Source organism: Hyla sarda, chromosome 10 (genome assembly GCF_029499605.1).
Source record: "Hyla sarda isolate aHylSar1 chromosome 10, aHylSar1.hap1, whole genome shotgun sequence".
Classification (NCBI taxonomy): Eukaryota; Metazoa; Chordata; class Amphibia; order Anura; family Hylidae; genus Hyla; species Hyla sarda.
Genome location: NC_079198.1, coordinates 62,857,925 through 62,872,550, shown reverse-complemented (window position 1 = coordinate 62,872,550; position 14,626 = coordinate 62,857,925). Strand labels below are relative to the sequence as shown.

The 14,626-nt window shown below is 39.9% G+C and overlaps 1 protein-coding gene across 5 annotated transcripts in view; it reads right to left on the bottom strand.

Annotated features, from left to right (window-relative positions):
• Window positions 1-14,626, bottom strand: part of GRIN2D (glutamate ionotropic receptor NMDA type subunit 2D) — an 855,799-nt gene that overhangs the window by 754,689 nt on the left and 86,484 nt on the right. The window lies entirely within an intron of this gene.

Genomic DNA, 14,626 nt, shown 5'->3' with positions numbered 1-14,626 from the left:
GATGGTCTTGCTGCAGCGGTAGCAACCAGGTTGTATCCACCGGCAATGGCTCAACCTCGCTGACTGCTGAGAAGGCGTGGGACAGAAGGACTAGGCAGAGGCAAGGTCAGACGTAGCAGAAGGTCGGGGCAGGCGGCAAGGTTCGTAGTCAATGAGGATAGCAGGAGATCTGGAACACAGGCTTTGGACAACACTAAACGCTTTCACTGGCACAAGGCAACAAGATCCGGCAAGGAAGTGCAGGGGAAGTGAGGTAATATGGACAGGGAGCAGGTGGAAGCTAATTAGGCTGATTGGGCCAGGCACCAATCATTGGTGCACTGGCCCTTTAAATCCTAGAGAGCTGGCGCGCGCGCGCCCTAAGGAGCGGAGCCGCGCGCGCCAGGACGTGACAGCCGGGGATCGGGACAGGTGAGTGACTTGGGATGCGATTCGCGAGCGGGCGCGTCCTGCTATGCGAATCGCATCCCCGCCGGCAATGTCAGTGCAGCGCTCCCGGTCAGCGGGTCTGACCGGGGCGCTGCAGAGAGAGGAACGCCGCGAGCGCTCCGGGGAGGAGCAGGGATCCGGAGCGCTCGGCGTAACAATGGATACTGAAAAAATGTTAATAAATTCAAATTAAATCAAAATTACATAAAAAATCGTTTTATTCTCTTCAATTTTGGCACCATATGGTCTCCCTTCTGCCACATCCAGATGTTCTGTGGCAGTGATAGTGAAGCCTGTGATCTGCATGTCATACTGAATAACAGTAGTGTTTCACTAACACAGCACACTCCCTATGCATGTTAGGACAAGGCAAAGTGTTCTACACCCAAACTGAGGCTCTCTTTAGGCCAGAAATAGCCATTTTTAATAGAGATTTGCCGCAAAAAAATTTGGACCGAAGCCAATTTTGGGGGAAAATTCAGAGAATTGGCTAAATCGAATGAAAAAAAAAGGTTCATCTCTAGCTACAATGAGAAATATGTGACATTTTAAAATTAATGATGATTATTTTTACAAGAGCTAAACATTAGGGAATGTGAGTGTATTCTAAGATAAAGCCATTATACAAGATGGTTAACATATGTGGGTCACAAATAAGCCCTCCAAAAAATGTTTAAAGATTTAAAATTGTTCAGGTGACAACAGGAGCACAGCTTAAAGGGGTTATCCAGGCATAACACTTTTTTTGATATATCAACTGGCTCCAGAAAGTTAAATAGATTTGTAAATTACTTCAATTAAAAAAATCGTAATCCTTTCAGTACTTATGAGCTGCTGAAGTTGAGTTGCTCTTTTCTGTCTAAGTGCTCTCTGATGACACCTGTCTCGGGAACTCTGCATAGTAGAAGCAAAACCCCATAGCAAACCTTTTCTACTCTGTGCAGTTCCCGAAACAAGCAGAGATGTCAGCAGAGAGCACTGTTGCCAGACAGAAAAGAACAACTCAACTTCAGCAGCTGATAATTATTGGAAGGATTAAGATTTTTTAATAGAAGTAAGTTACACATTTGTTTAACTTTCTGGTGCCAGTTGACATTTTTTTTTTTTCCTGGAATACCCCTTTAAGTTTCATGAGCCCCTATCCCACAAACACAAATATTCAATTATGCATTTTATTACTTAAATCAGTCCATCCACACCACATCCCCCAAGCATCTAACATGCTTCACAGGGCTCAGGACCTTACCCTCTGCCCCCTATTTTTGCAGCACAGGCCATGCAGCACTACATCGATAAGACTGTGTGACCCAGCAATGCAGCTACAGACAGCGAGGAGAAGGCCTGGTCGCAATTACAACCATTGGACCTCAAAAGCAATGCCATTGGAGAACAGTTGGGGACAGTTGGGTCAATGATTTTTCATACTTTATAGATTATCATGACTATAAACTAGTGATGAGCGGCAGGGGCCATATTAAAATTTGCGATATTTCGTGAATATATGGACAAATATTCGTCCTATGTTCGCAAAATTTGCATGTTCGCTATGTTCTTTCACTTTTTTTCCCCATGCAAAAATTGGAATGAAATTCGTATAGTGCCCATGCGCAATTATATATTTCAACTAACTAACACTATACCCTACACTAGAACCTATCTGCTAACCTATCTGCTAACCTACCCTATCTAACTCTATCAATTCAGTATATAATTAGATTTGCTTTAAAAAAAATAAAAAAAATAAATAATAAAAAAGCACAGCTCGGACAGTGTTCAATCTCCTCTCACAAACTCTCTCCTCTCCTCTCTCAAACTGCAAAAAAACGCTGCTGGGAAGAATCTTATAAAGTGAAGGGTTGGGCAACTTTCCTATGGGTTGCTATGGATGTTGCCAACCTCTGACAACTGTATTTGCATCCTTCTCATTGGCCCACAAGCTAAAAGAAGGGAGGGTTCTGTGTCCTCTGGAAGTGCCGATATTTGCGAATATTTGCATCTTCGCATATACAAAATATTCACGCTCCACACCGACTCACACAGTAAATAATATTGGAGCCTTCTTTGGACCGCAAGATGGAAGCAGGGAGGGATGATCACTTTATTTTTTTTTAAACAGTACATGTCATTGTTGTGATGTGTACTGTGAAAAAAAAAATATTTGTAATTACGAATATACATCGCTAAATTCTAAATATTTGTGAAATCGCAAAGTTCCGATATTCGTGGTCAAAATTTTTATTTTGAATATTTGCGCTCAACACTACTATAAATCTGACTGAATTGTCTGAAATATAAAAATTTAAGGGGATAATGAAAGGCGTAAACTGGCTTTTCAGCAGTGTCATGGAAGAGTTAATTTTAAAAACTTCCACAGTTCTAACTGGCACTATCAGAAAACCGATGCCTTTGCCATCTGCAAGCTGGACTGCCCAATATCTGTTTACATTGCTACTGGCAGCAAATTGACAAATCATCTTCACCTTCAGACGCATGAATCTTGAACTAGCTCCAGACAAACATTGTGTGCAAACATATTGGCTGCTTCACACTTTTCACAAAACAATGTAATAATTGCTGAAGAAATTATCTACAGTTTGGAATTTTGGCAAAGTCTTCATAATGTTTCCTGTGGCCTTCTTAAAGCGATACATGAATCCTCAATTAGGAGAAATCAAAAAAGCGTCTCAGCAGCACTAGAAACATAAAACACTAGTAAATATGATTAAAGGGAGAGGGTATGTCTGTCAGTTTACACAAAACCATTGGAAAGGCTTAGTAAGTTTGCAATAAACATACCGTATATACTCGAGTATAAGCCGTGTTTTTCAGCACGATTTTTCTGTCAATCCCTTTTCAGTGGTCTTCAACCTGCGGACCTCCAGATGTTGCAAAACTACAACTCCCCGCATGTCTGTCCGGGCATGCTGGGAGTTGTAGTTTTGAAACCTCTGGAGGTCCGCAGGTTGAAGACCACTGCAGCCTTCGTCATCATCCAGACCCCCCCCCCCCTTTAGTTTTCTACTCATCTCCCCTCGGTGGGAAGGAAGGGTGAGCTGGTCCGGGCCATCTATGCTGCAGGGACTGTTCGGTGGGGAAGGTTAGTTGTTCGGGCTGTCCTTTTTCACCAGGGGGGCCCTCCTCTCCGGGCCTGCCCCGGACATGTGACGTTGCCTTGATGACCTCGCACAGGGAAATTCATGTGCATCGTCATTATGGCAACTTCAGTAGTTCGGGCAGGCCCGGAGCGGAGAAGAGGGCCCCCCGGTGAAAAAGGACAGCCCAGAACAACTAACCCTCCCCAACTAACCCTCCCCACCTGCAGCATAGATGGCCCGGACCAGCTCACCCTTCCTTCCCACCGAGGGGAGGTGAGTAGAAAACTAAAGGGGGGCTTATGTTCGGGTTGGCTTATACTCGAGTATATACGGTAGATAGATGTTGCCACATCTCAATGCTGACTGCCATAGCTCCAGTTCCTAGACAGTGAAATCTGTAATATTGCGTGAACATTCTCTATGAAGCAAACATCTTGTAATGTTTGTGGGAATATACAAATGAGGCTACAGATTTAATTTAGCCTTTACCTTCTTTTTGTTGTGAGCTATAATCGTCTCTGATTATTTGTGGAAGGCAACAACCATTGGTATTCTTTATAATCCTTTCCTGGCTCTTGCTTACATCAAGGTTTTCCACCTAGGGTTATGCCTCGGAAAAATATTTTACCTCAGGGCACCACTACCTAATAATTTTCTACAAAAAGCAAAATGGTTGAAAAGAATCAATGCACAATACCTAAAGATCTTTGCTAGCCAAGTATATTACAGCGTTGTTTAATCAGTGAATCAGAGGTGACATATTCTCTATTTATATTTATTTATCCTATGGCCCAGACCACCATGACAACTCATCTCTGCAGAACCTGTCAGACAAATATTTTAGGCTCTGCCCCTTTCAGCACTTTCTTCCCTTTTCCTCTCCCAAATGGTCCCAAGCAGTAACAATTATGCCATTTGGTTTTACGCACAGTAAACTGGGTAGGTAAGTGGGTTGATGGTGAGGGGTATTGGGGAGGAGTAGGTAGGTCCCCCTATGAGGTAGATGTGTGGGAGGGAGAAAAGTGATCTCACACGTAAAAACAAGGGATCCTTGGACTTGTAGTTGGAGGGAAGGAACTCCAACAGGAAATAGCTATTTAAATCAGCAGCATTATGGTGGACTCACATCACAGCCATTTAGCACCAAGACAAGCATGGATCCTTCCTAAGCACGTCTATTACTGTCTTACAAGTAAGTACTAAAATCGCCTCATGGAGGATAACCCCTTTAACAATCACAGTAAAAAGGTGTAAAGGTGGTCATTATGAGCTTAAAAATAATAACCTAGTGGGAGTCATGCTGCAAAGTAAAATATATCCTGGAAATATCACTTTAATATTACACTGAACAACTCAAAACAGTAAAATATTATGACATTTCATTCCAAATGTGGTTTAGCCCACACTCTACCAACTGACAAAACAATTTCAATGGGAATAAAAATAATAACTAATTTAAAGAGATTTCTACAAGCTGAACAAAAATAACACAGAAACTAAATATAACACAGTGACAGAAAATTGTTCTTACTATAAAAAAAAAAGCATTTCGGAGCATACAATGAACAAGAAAGGAGCATGCTGGTACTTAATTCATATGTGAACACAAAGCTGTGAAGCAATCTGGTCAAGGAAGCATTCAATCTAGCCTCCAAATCTGCCTTTTTAATTCAAAGAGCAATCAAGCTCTTGAAAAAGCTTCCAGCTGAAGTAGTAATTGTAAAATCACATTCTCAGGAAGGTAGGATGAAATTGTCGAGGTTATGTTCTTCGGCAAAATAAAAATATGTAATTTCAAAAACAAATAGTGGATCAGAGGCCGGTCCATAGATAGATCACCCTTAAGCACGAATAAAGTAATCACTATAACGTATTATTTAGTAAATTGGCGACGGGATACTTGTGTCCTTACTTATCACGCTTAAACGTTATTTAATTACATAAATCCTACAAAATAATGAATATGACCAAACAATGCACAAAAACTGTTTAAGATGCTTTTACAATTTTTATTGTCATGAAATCCTCCTAAAGTATTCCTCAGTTGGAGTCTGCTGTATAGGAAAAGGAACACACTGACCACAGGTTCCCATGTTAACAATAATGTATTAAGACAGAAGGTAAGGGATATCCAGCTCCTCGGAAGTGACATTAAAACTTCAAATTTTAATATGCATCATTAAATGGATAAATCCTAATTACAGGGACCATAAAACAATGCAACAGAATCCAACGCGTTTCGAACCGAGCGGTTCTTAATCATGGCAAATCATGGCATAACAATAATGTATACCATGCAGATGTTTTTTTGGGGCTGGATTACGATAAATTAAATAGTACAGCAGATGATGCTATTCCATATTGCAGAAAACAGTCATCTAATATACATCAGCCTGATAAAGAAGAAACAAACTCTCTTTTGGTCGGTGTCGAATGAATGGAAGCCTATGGATGTGTTTGACATGGAGTTTTCTTAGTGCATTTGGAAAGTGGACATTTTAAAGCATAGTGTAAAAGCAGTCATGTTCCTGGCTACTTCTAGCAACATTCTATACAATATTAAAACCCATAAAAACCCATAAAAAACCCATAAAAAAAATTTGATCTCAATATTAAAAGGATAATTTGATAATTTTTTTTTTACCAAATACATATATTACATGGTAGAAATGGATGAATATTCGAGCTTCGTAAAAAATCCCTGATATAGCGTATGTTTTTCAGAAACATAGCAGAAGAAAAAAATGGAATAATCAACAAAAAAATTCAAATTATTAAGCCTGAGTTCTTTAAGGCACTAACTTCAATAATGATCCACAATATTCTACTGTACATCAAGCAGGTACCAATTTTCTTGATGATCAATTGACAGATCGGCTGTAGTATTGTCATAGACCCTTTTTTTTTTTCATTTCCACATACATTTTTAATCAGATTAAGATCCAGACTGTTTGTTCTGGTCGTGACTCCTAAAAAAAAGAAAATGAAAAAACTCTGTTCCCCCTGGAGGGGGCACTAAGAGGCTCACTAACAGTAATGAGTGCCCAAAATCACCTTGTTACCTTGTCTAAATTTTTTTTCAGATATCACCACTATATTCCACAGCATTTTACAATTTTAGAGGTACAAATAAAGACAAGTATCAGACATTAGAATATTACACACTAAATATTTAAACAGGAGTGAGGGATCTGCTCGCAAGAGCTTAGAGACTATGAGGAATGGGGTTGAGACAAAAGGTAGAAAGTGCTTTATTTATACAATAGACCAGCCATGTTTTATAAATAGGGTAGAGCACAAAAAGGGGGGGTGAACCAGTTGCTAACAAATGTCAGAATGTTATAGTGTACATAACAAAGGGTGAGACTGACGAATGATGTCTCCAAGACCCAGAGCTCTCAAAAGGGGGCAAAGTAGGAGAGACCAATTAGGCCTGCTTAAAAAGGATACAGTATAAAGCATAACAATAGAGGATTAATTTGGGACAAAAAGGTGAATCATCATTGTATGGGGCAGCTATTACTTTGGGGGCACAAAATAATAACAGGAGGGAACTATAACTGCAGGGCACAAAACAGAAAGGATTACAGTGCGGGGACACTATTACTTTGCGGCTCCCAGAAGAGGACAGCAGTACTGTGCCGGGCACATAGAAGGCATATTAATGTTTAGAAGGCATATTAATGTTTGAGGGCAATGAGAAAGGTATTGGGTTAGCAGCAGGATGTGGAGTTTATGTGCTAAAACAAGTTGTGGCTCGAAGTTGTCATAGCCGATAGGATATACAAGAAAAGAAATAATGAATGAATCCAATCATACAAGATGTCACCTGCTAGTCACTGGATGTAACTGTACTGTATTTCATTCTCACTGTTCAGAACGGATATGTGACCATCATATTGTGATGATATACTACTATACATGGAGCTGAGCTGCTGTATAAAAGCCTGTTGTGTTAGACAATTGGTGTTAGATATACTGACTCTGATATTTTCTTTTGTTTTGGGAGATGAGGGGGGTAAATATAAATATATTGGGTTTGTGACTGATTTATGAAGACTCCAGTAATGCTTAACCACATTTTATCTTTTTGTAGTAGATGGTTTTGAAGGGTATATATTTTTATTTTTATTTTTTATCAATTGGTTAGTCAAACAATTATTGAGCCTTCTTTGGTGATATTAGGGAAAAAAAAATTATGAAATCCAAATAATTATCTTTATTTCAGATTTGGCTCATTTTTAGTAGCAGAAAGAACCACTAAAAATGTTTTGAATTATGTCACCCTTTTGATTGTGGTCATATTTCTATAGTAAATGTGTAGCTTTACATATTTGGGGGCGAAGCTACAGATGTGATTTGAGTTTGTGGTGTCTGTTTTTTAAAATGTTTTTCTTTGGTTTTGCACTTATTTATTTATGAACAGAAGCAGTAAATGACATTGCAATCAGGAAGGCAGGTAAGATACAGAGAGTCCAGCTGTCTCTGACACCTGGAGCACCATCTTTGCAGCTGCATGGTTTATGTGTAGTTGCTGACTCTAGAAATGTGTAAAAAGGTTTCTGCAAAATTACATGGGGACCGACATAGTCTGTAAAGGCATCAGAAGATCCACAAGCAGATAAAAATACAACCACAGAAAATCTGCAACAACTAGTTGCAAATGGCAACATGGCTGTAAATTCATCTCATCATTGCAAGTTCTAGGGAATTTGTGAACATTTTGGCTGCTTATGCTGTTTCACAGTGAGAAACTGCAGCTAGATCTCCCCACTCCCTCCCTCTGGGGGAGATTTATCAAAACCTGTCCAGAGAAAAAGTTGTCCAGTTGCCCATAGCAACCAATCAGCTCGCTTCTTTCATTTTTAAGGAGGCCTCTGCAAAATGAAAGAAGCAATCTGATTGGTTGCTTTGGGCAACTGGGCAACTTTTCCTCTGGACAGGTTTTGATAAATCTCCCCCTCTGTGCTTTAGTTGACTGATGTTTCAGTGACAAAAGTTAAACTCATGGAATTTAAATGGGCACTGTCAGATTCAAAAACTTTTTATATGTTGTACATATTGGCAAAATATTAACCTTTCTAATATACCTCAAAAGAACATTTTACTTCCTTTTTATAGAAATCATGGCTTATAAAATCATGGCTTTGTCCAAGCTGAAGCACAGGCATAGACAAAGTCCAGTAAGTGAGGGCGGGCTAGCACTCCTCTGTGCTCTCTCCTGTCTGATAGGACAGGAGAGAGTAGAGAGGAGTACTATCAGAGAGGGGAGAGTACAGAGGAGTCCTATCAGACAGGAGAGAAAACAAAGGAGTGCTATCAGACAGGAGAGAGCACAGAGGAGTGCTATCAGACAGGAGAGAGCACAGAGGAGTACTATCAGACAGGAGAGAGCACAGAGGAGTACTATCAGACAGGAGAGAAAACAAAGGAGTGCTATCAGACAGGAGATAGCACAGAGGATTACTATCAGTCAGGAGAGAGCACAGAGGAGAGCTCTCAGACAGAAGAGAGCACAAGGGAGTACTATCAGACAGGAGAGAGTACAGAGGAGTGCTATCAGACAGGAGAGAGCACAGAGGAGTACTATCAGACAGGAGAGAGCACAGAGGAGTACTATCAGACAGGAGAGAAAACAAAGGAGTGCTATCAGACAGGAGATAGCACAGAGGATTACTATCAGTCAGGAGAGAGCACAGAGGAGAGCTCTCAGACAGAAGAGAGCACAAGGGAGTACTATCAGACAGGAGAGAGCACAGAGGAGTGCTATCAGACAGGAGAGAGCACAGAGGAGTGCTATCAGACAGGAGAGAGCACAGAGGAGTGCTATCAGACAGGAGAGAGCACAGAGGAGTGCTATCAGACAGGAGAGAGCACAGAGGAGTCCTATCAGACAGGAGAGAGCACAGAGGAGTGCTATCAGACAGGAGAGGGCACAGAGGAGTGTTATCAGACAGGAGAGAGCAGAGAGCACAGAAGAGTACTATCAGTCAGGGGAGAGCACAGAGGAGTATTATCAGTAAGGAGAGAGCACCAAGGAGTACTATCAGACCGGAGAGAGTACAGATTAGTGCTATCAGACAGGAGAGAGCACAGAGGAGTATTATCAGACAGGAGAGAGCACAGAGGAGTACTATCAGTAAGAAGAGAGCACAGAGGAGTACTATCAGTAAGGAGAGAACACAGAGGAGTCCTATCAGACCAGAGAGAGTACAGATGAGTGCTATCAGACAGGAGAGAGCATAAAGGAGTTCTATCAGACAGGAGAGAGCACAGAGGAGTACTATCAGACAGGAGAGAGCACAGAGGAGTGATATCATTCAGGAGAGAGCACAGAGGAGTACTTTCAGACAGGAGAGAGCACAGAGGATTCCTATCAGACAGGAGAGAAAACAAAGGAGTGCTATCAGACAGGAGAGAAAACAAAGGAGTGCTATCAGACAGGAGAAAGCACAGAGGAGTGCTATTAGACAGGAGAGAGCACAGAGGAGTCCTATCAGACAGGAGAGAGCACAGAGGAGTGCTATCAGACAGGAGAGAGCACAGAGGAGTGCTAACAGACAGGAAGAGCACAGAGGAGTACTATCAGACAGGAGAGAGCAAAGAGGAGTGCTATAACACAGGAGAGACCACAGAGGAGTGCTATCAGTCAGGAGAGAGCACAGAGGAGTACTATCAGACAGGAGAGAGCACAGAGGAGTGCTATTAGACAGGGGAGAGCGCATAGAAGTACTATCACACAGGGGAGCACACAGAGGAGTACTATCAGACAGGAGAGAGCACAGAGGAGTACTATCAGACAGGAGAGAGCACAGAGGAGTACTATCAGACAGGAGAGAGCACAGAGGAGTACTATCAGATAGGAGAGAGCACAGAGGAGTACTATCAGACAGGAGAGAGCACAGAGGAGTACTATCAGACAGGAGAGAGCACAGAGGAGTACTATCATACAGGACAGAGCACAGAGGAGTACTATCAGACAGTATAGAGCACAGAGGAGTACTATCAGACAGGAGAGAGCACAGAGGAGTGGTAGCCCACCCTCACTTACTGGATTTTGTCCATGCCTGTGCTTAAGTTTGGACAAAGCCATGATTTTATAAGCCATTATTTCTTTAAAATGGAAACAATATTTTCTTATGAAGTATATTACAAAGGTTAATGGGGGAGATTCATCAAAACCTGTCCAGATGAAAAGTTGCCCAGTTGCCCATAGCAACCAATAAGCTTGCTTCTTTCATTTTTGACAAGGACTCTGCAAAATGAAAGAAGCAATCTGATTGGTTGCTATGGGCAACTGGGCAACTTTTCCTTTGCATAGGTTTTGATAAAACTCCCCCAATGTTTTGTCAAAACATACAACATATAATAAGTTTTTGTATCTGACAGTGCCCATTTAAAGTGGACCTGTGAACAATTCAAAAACATTAGATGTTACTATCATTAAACAGCCTAAGGTGTTCTGATTTCTTAATATGCCATTCCATTCCCAAGATACTGTCTCTGGGTGTATATTTTGTGGAACAATTATAAAAAGAAAAGAGGTGCGCTCCTGGTGTAATACTGCGGGATGAACAAGAAAGGTGTATGGATAAATTGCACCTTACCGTGTGGTGTTGTACTAAGAGTACAACACCTGAGATGGCATATAGACTCGCTCAAGTCAATGACAGGTGGCAGCCTCGGTGTCCGATTCCCGTAACTTCTCAGTCCGGTGTTGAAAGTATTGTATGAACAAAAGGTGAGAGACTATCCGATGGCGCCTTCCTGAATAACTCAAAATTGCCGTGAGCTTAAACAAGGCAATTTTATTGGAAATAGTGCAACATAAAAGTTTTGAATCCGGACCGGATTCTTCGTCAGGCAGAATGATTCACAAAGAAAATGCGCCAAGTTTTAAATGTACAAGTCCCACAACTGCCGCCGGGTCATAGGGCAAAAATGGGAGGGGAAACATTAATCACTCTATACAATCTATGTACAAAACTCCATATACATCTAAAACATTAATAATAATAAGATTAAATGTCAGAGACATTCAATTAATAGACTTGTGAAACAGAAAACAATTTAAGTGGACAAATTTCGCCCCTATACTTTCACTCTGACGTCACGGCACTAGCCGCTAATTACGGGATCTGCTACATGTTGTTAACCAGTTAATCTCTAGAGCGGACCGATTAAGATGGTGCACAGATTATATACTCCACCGCTTATTGCAGCGCTGGAGCCGCCGGAAAAGTAGCCCACTCTGACTCGGAACTCATGAAGAACCACTTCAAATACGGTGCTGCTATAAAAGAAAGAAGCGCAAGCCAGCTCTTAAAGAGGTACGATAACTGACACATAAGTGTTCCAATCAGGAAAGCCCCATTCCAGAGTCAATACCAAAATGTATAGTGACTGCCGGTAATAAAAAATATATATATAAAAAATAAAAAATATAAGGGGGTATATTATAAACTGCCTCTACACAAATAGAGGGGTATATTAATAACTGCCTCTCCAAAGTAATTAAATATATCAAAATGACATATACAAAATCCATAATGAACCCTCATTGCATTTGTATGGGAATCACCCCTTAAAAAGAATAAAAAGCAAGGTCACATCTCAACTCAAGATTCAATGTGTTTCCACAAAGAACTCCAGAGGATAATGTTAATCGATGATCCATATAAATATAGGGGTAGAATAAATACTGGATAAAAACTAGATAAAAAACCCGTTATCATACAAAAAACTATATTGAATTAATTAATAACTTCAACATAGAAACAGTAATACCATGTATCTAGAAACATAAAATATCTGCCTGATGTGAATAATAATGCTAGTTAAAAAACTCATATATCTACCTGATACGAATAATACAAGTATAAGAAGCTAGGGATATATCCCTAGCTTCTTATACTTGTATTATTCGTATCAGGTAGATGTATGAGTTTTTTTTAACTAGCATTATTATTCACATCAGGCAGATATTTTATGTTTCTAGATACATGGTATTACTGTTTCTATGTTGAAGTTATTAATTAATTCAATATAGTTTTTTGTATGATAACGGGTTTTTTATCTAGTTTTTATCCAGTATTTATTCTACCCCTATATTTATATGGATCATCGATTAACATTATCCTCTGGAATCATTCTGCCTGACGAAGAATCCGGTCCGGATTCGAAACTTTTATGTTGCACTATTTCCAATAAAATTGCCTTGTTTAAGCTCACGGCAATTTTGAGTTATTCAGGAAGGCGCCATCGGATAGTCTCTCACCTTTTGTTCATACAATACTGGGTGTATAATTTGACTGACAGTTCAGGGAATCATCAGATGAGCATAACATTTATTTTTATAATGGAAGTGATGGGAAAGATTATACAGTAAGGGGAGGTGTATAAGACAGACATGCCCCACAATGTAAACAATTTACCCCCTTCTTGTATAATTCTGCCCATCACTTGAAATTCACTCCCATTACTTAATTTCCTGAATTGTCAAACAAACTATAAATCCGGAAGGTGTATCATGAAACTGTAGAAAGATATATATTTTGGGCACTATAAGCTATTTAAAGGGGTTATCCACTATAATGTGATTTTATGGTATGTATTTAGGGCACTATAAGCTATTTAAAGGGGTTATCCACCATAAGGTGATTATATGGTATGAAATTAGGATACTATAAGCTATTTAAAGGGATTATCCACCATAAAGTGATTTTATGGTATGTATTTAGGGCACTATAAGCTATTTAAAGGGGTTATCCACCATAAGGTGATTATATGGTAGGTATTTAGGGTACTATTCGCTATTTAAAGGGATTATCCACCATAAGGTGATTTTTTTGGTATGTATTTAGGGCACTATAAGCTATTTAAAGGGATTATCCACCATAAAGTGATTTTATGGTATGTATTTAGGGCACTATAAGCTATTTAAAGGGGTTATCCACCATAAGGTGATTATATGGTAGGTATTTAGGGTACTATTCGCTATTTAAAGGGATTATCCACCATAAGGTGATTTTTTTGGTATGTATTTAGGGCACTATAAGCTATTTAAAGGGGTTATCCACCATAAGGGGATTTTATGGTATGTATTTAGGGTACTATACGCTATTTAAAGGGATTATCCACCATAAGGTGATTTTAGTATGTACTTACCAGACCATAATGGACATGCTTAGGAAGGATCTGTGCTTATACAGACACTATATTATGAACTACACTAACTTTACAGCCCCTGTAGCATAGCCAAATAAGAAAAAATCATGAAATCATGAAATACCTCTTGATAGGTGTTTTTAGGTGGTTGGCCACAGGTCCTTATAAAAGGCTACAGATAACTTTAAAATGCATTTTCCTTTGTACATATTATGATGCTAAACATTTTCTTATTTGGTCTTCATTAAAAATGTTGCTTACTTTGAATTCTACTTCCTCTACAATGTGTTGTATGAGTTCTATTTTCTCTGAATATCTGTACACAGCCTATATGATTCTCCCCTGCAGACTTCTTATACCTGCCCCCCCTCTATCCTTAGCCTGTGTGAGCTGTCCTTTATAGTTTGTTTCTTCTGTGTCTATTATCTGAGCTCATCTGAACCCCCCGCCCCCCCCCCCCCATTTCTTTCCTGCTCCATTCTTCTAACACTGCAAGAGAGCAAAAAGTTCTGATGAATTATTCTTTCTCTAAGTAGCAGCTCAATGGTAGAAAATTTCTAATGAGGATTATTTAGAATGTTACTTCATTTTGCATTCAGGAAATACATCATCAATAAACAAAATCAGTTCAAGGATATGCATAGTCTTTAATAGAGCTGAGCAACCTTTTCATAAGTACAGTTTGCTGAGCTGGCAGAACTTTTTGAAAAAATTAGGTAACTTGGCCTAAAATGCCTATGCCACATTCACTCTCAACGCTTTTAAAGTGGATTTATGTGAAAAGACAGGTCAGCCCACTACACAATACTTGACTCAGCTTGCTTTGATTTATAGTGTGATGGCTGATTCTGCAGTCACACTGCTTGGATTTGTAGTGCATGAACTGAACAAGGTAATACAGGTCACTGTTTGAGATCAGCCCACTGTACATTGCT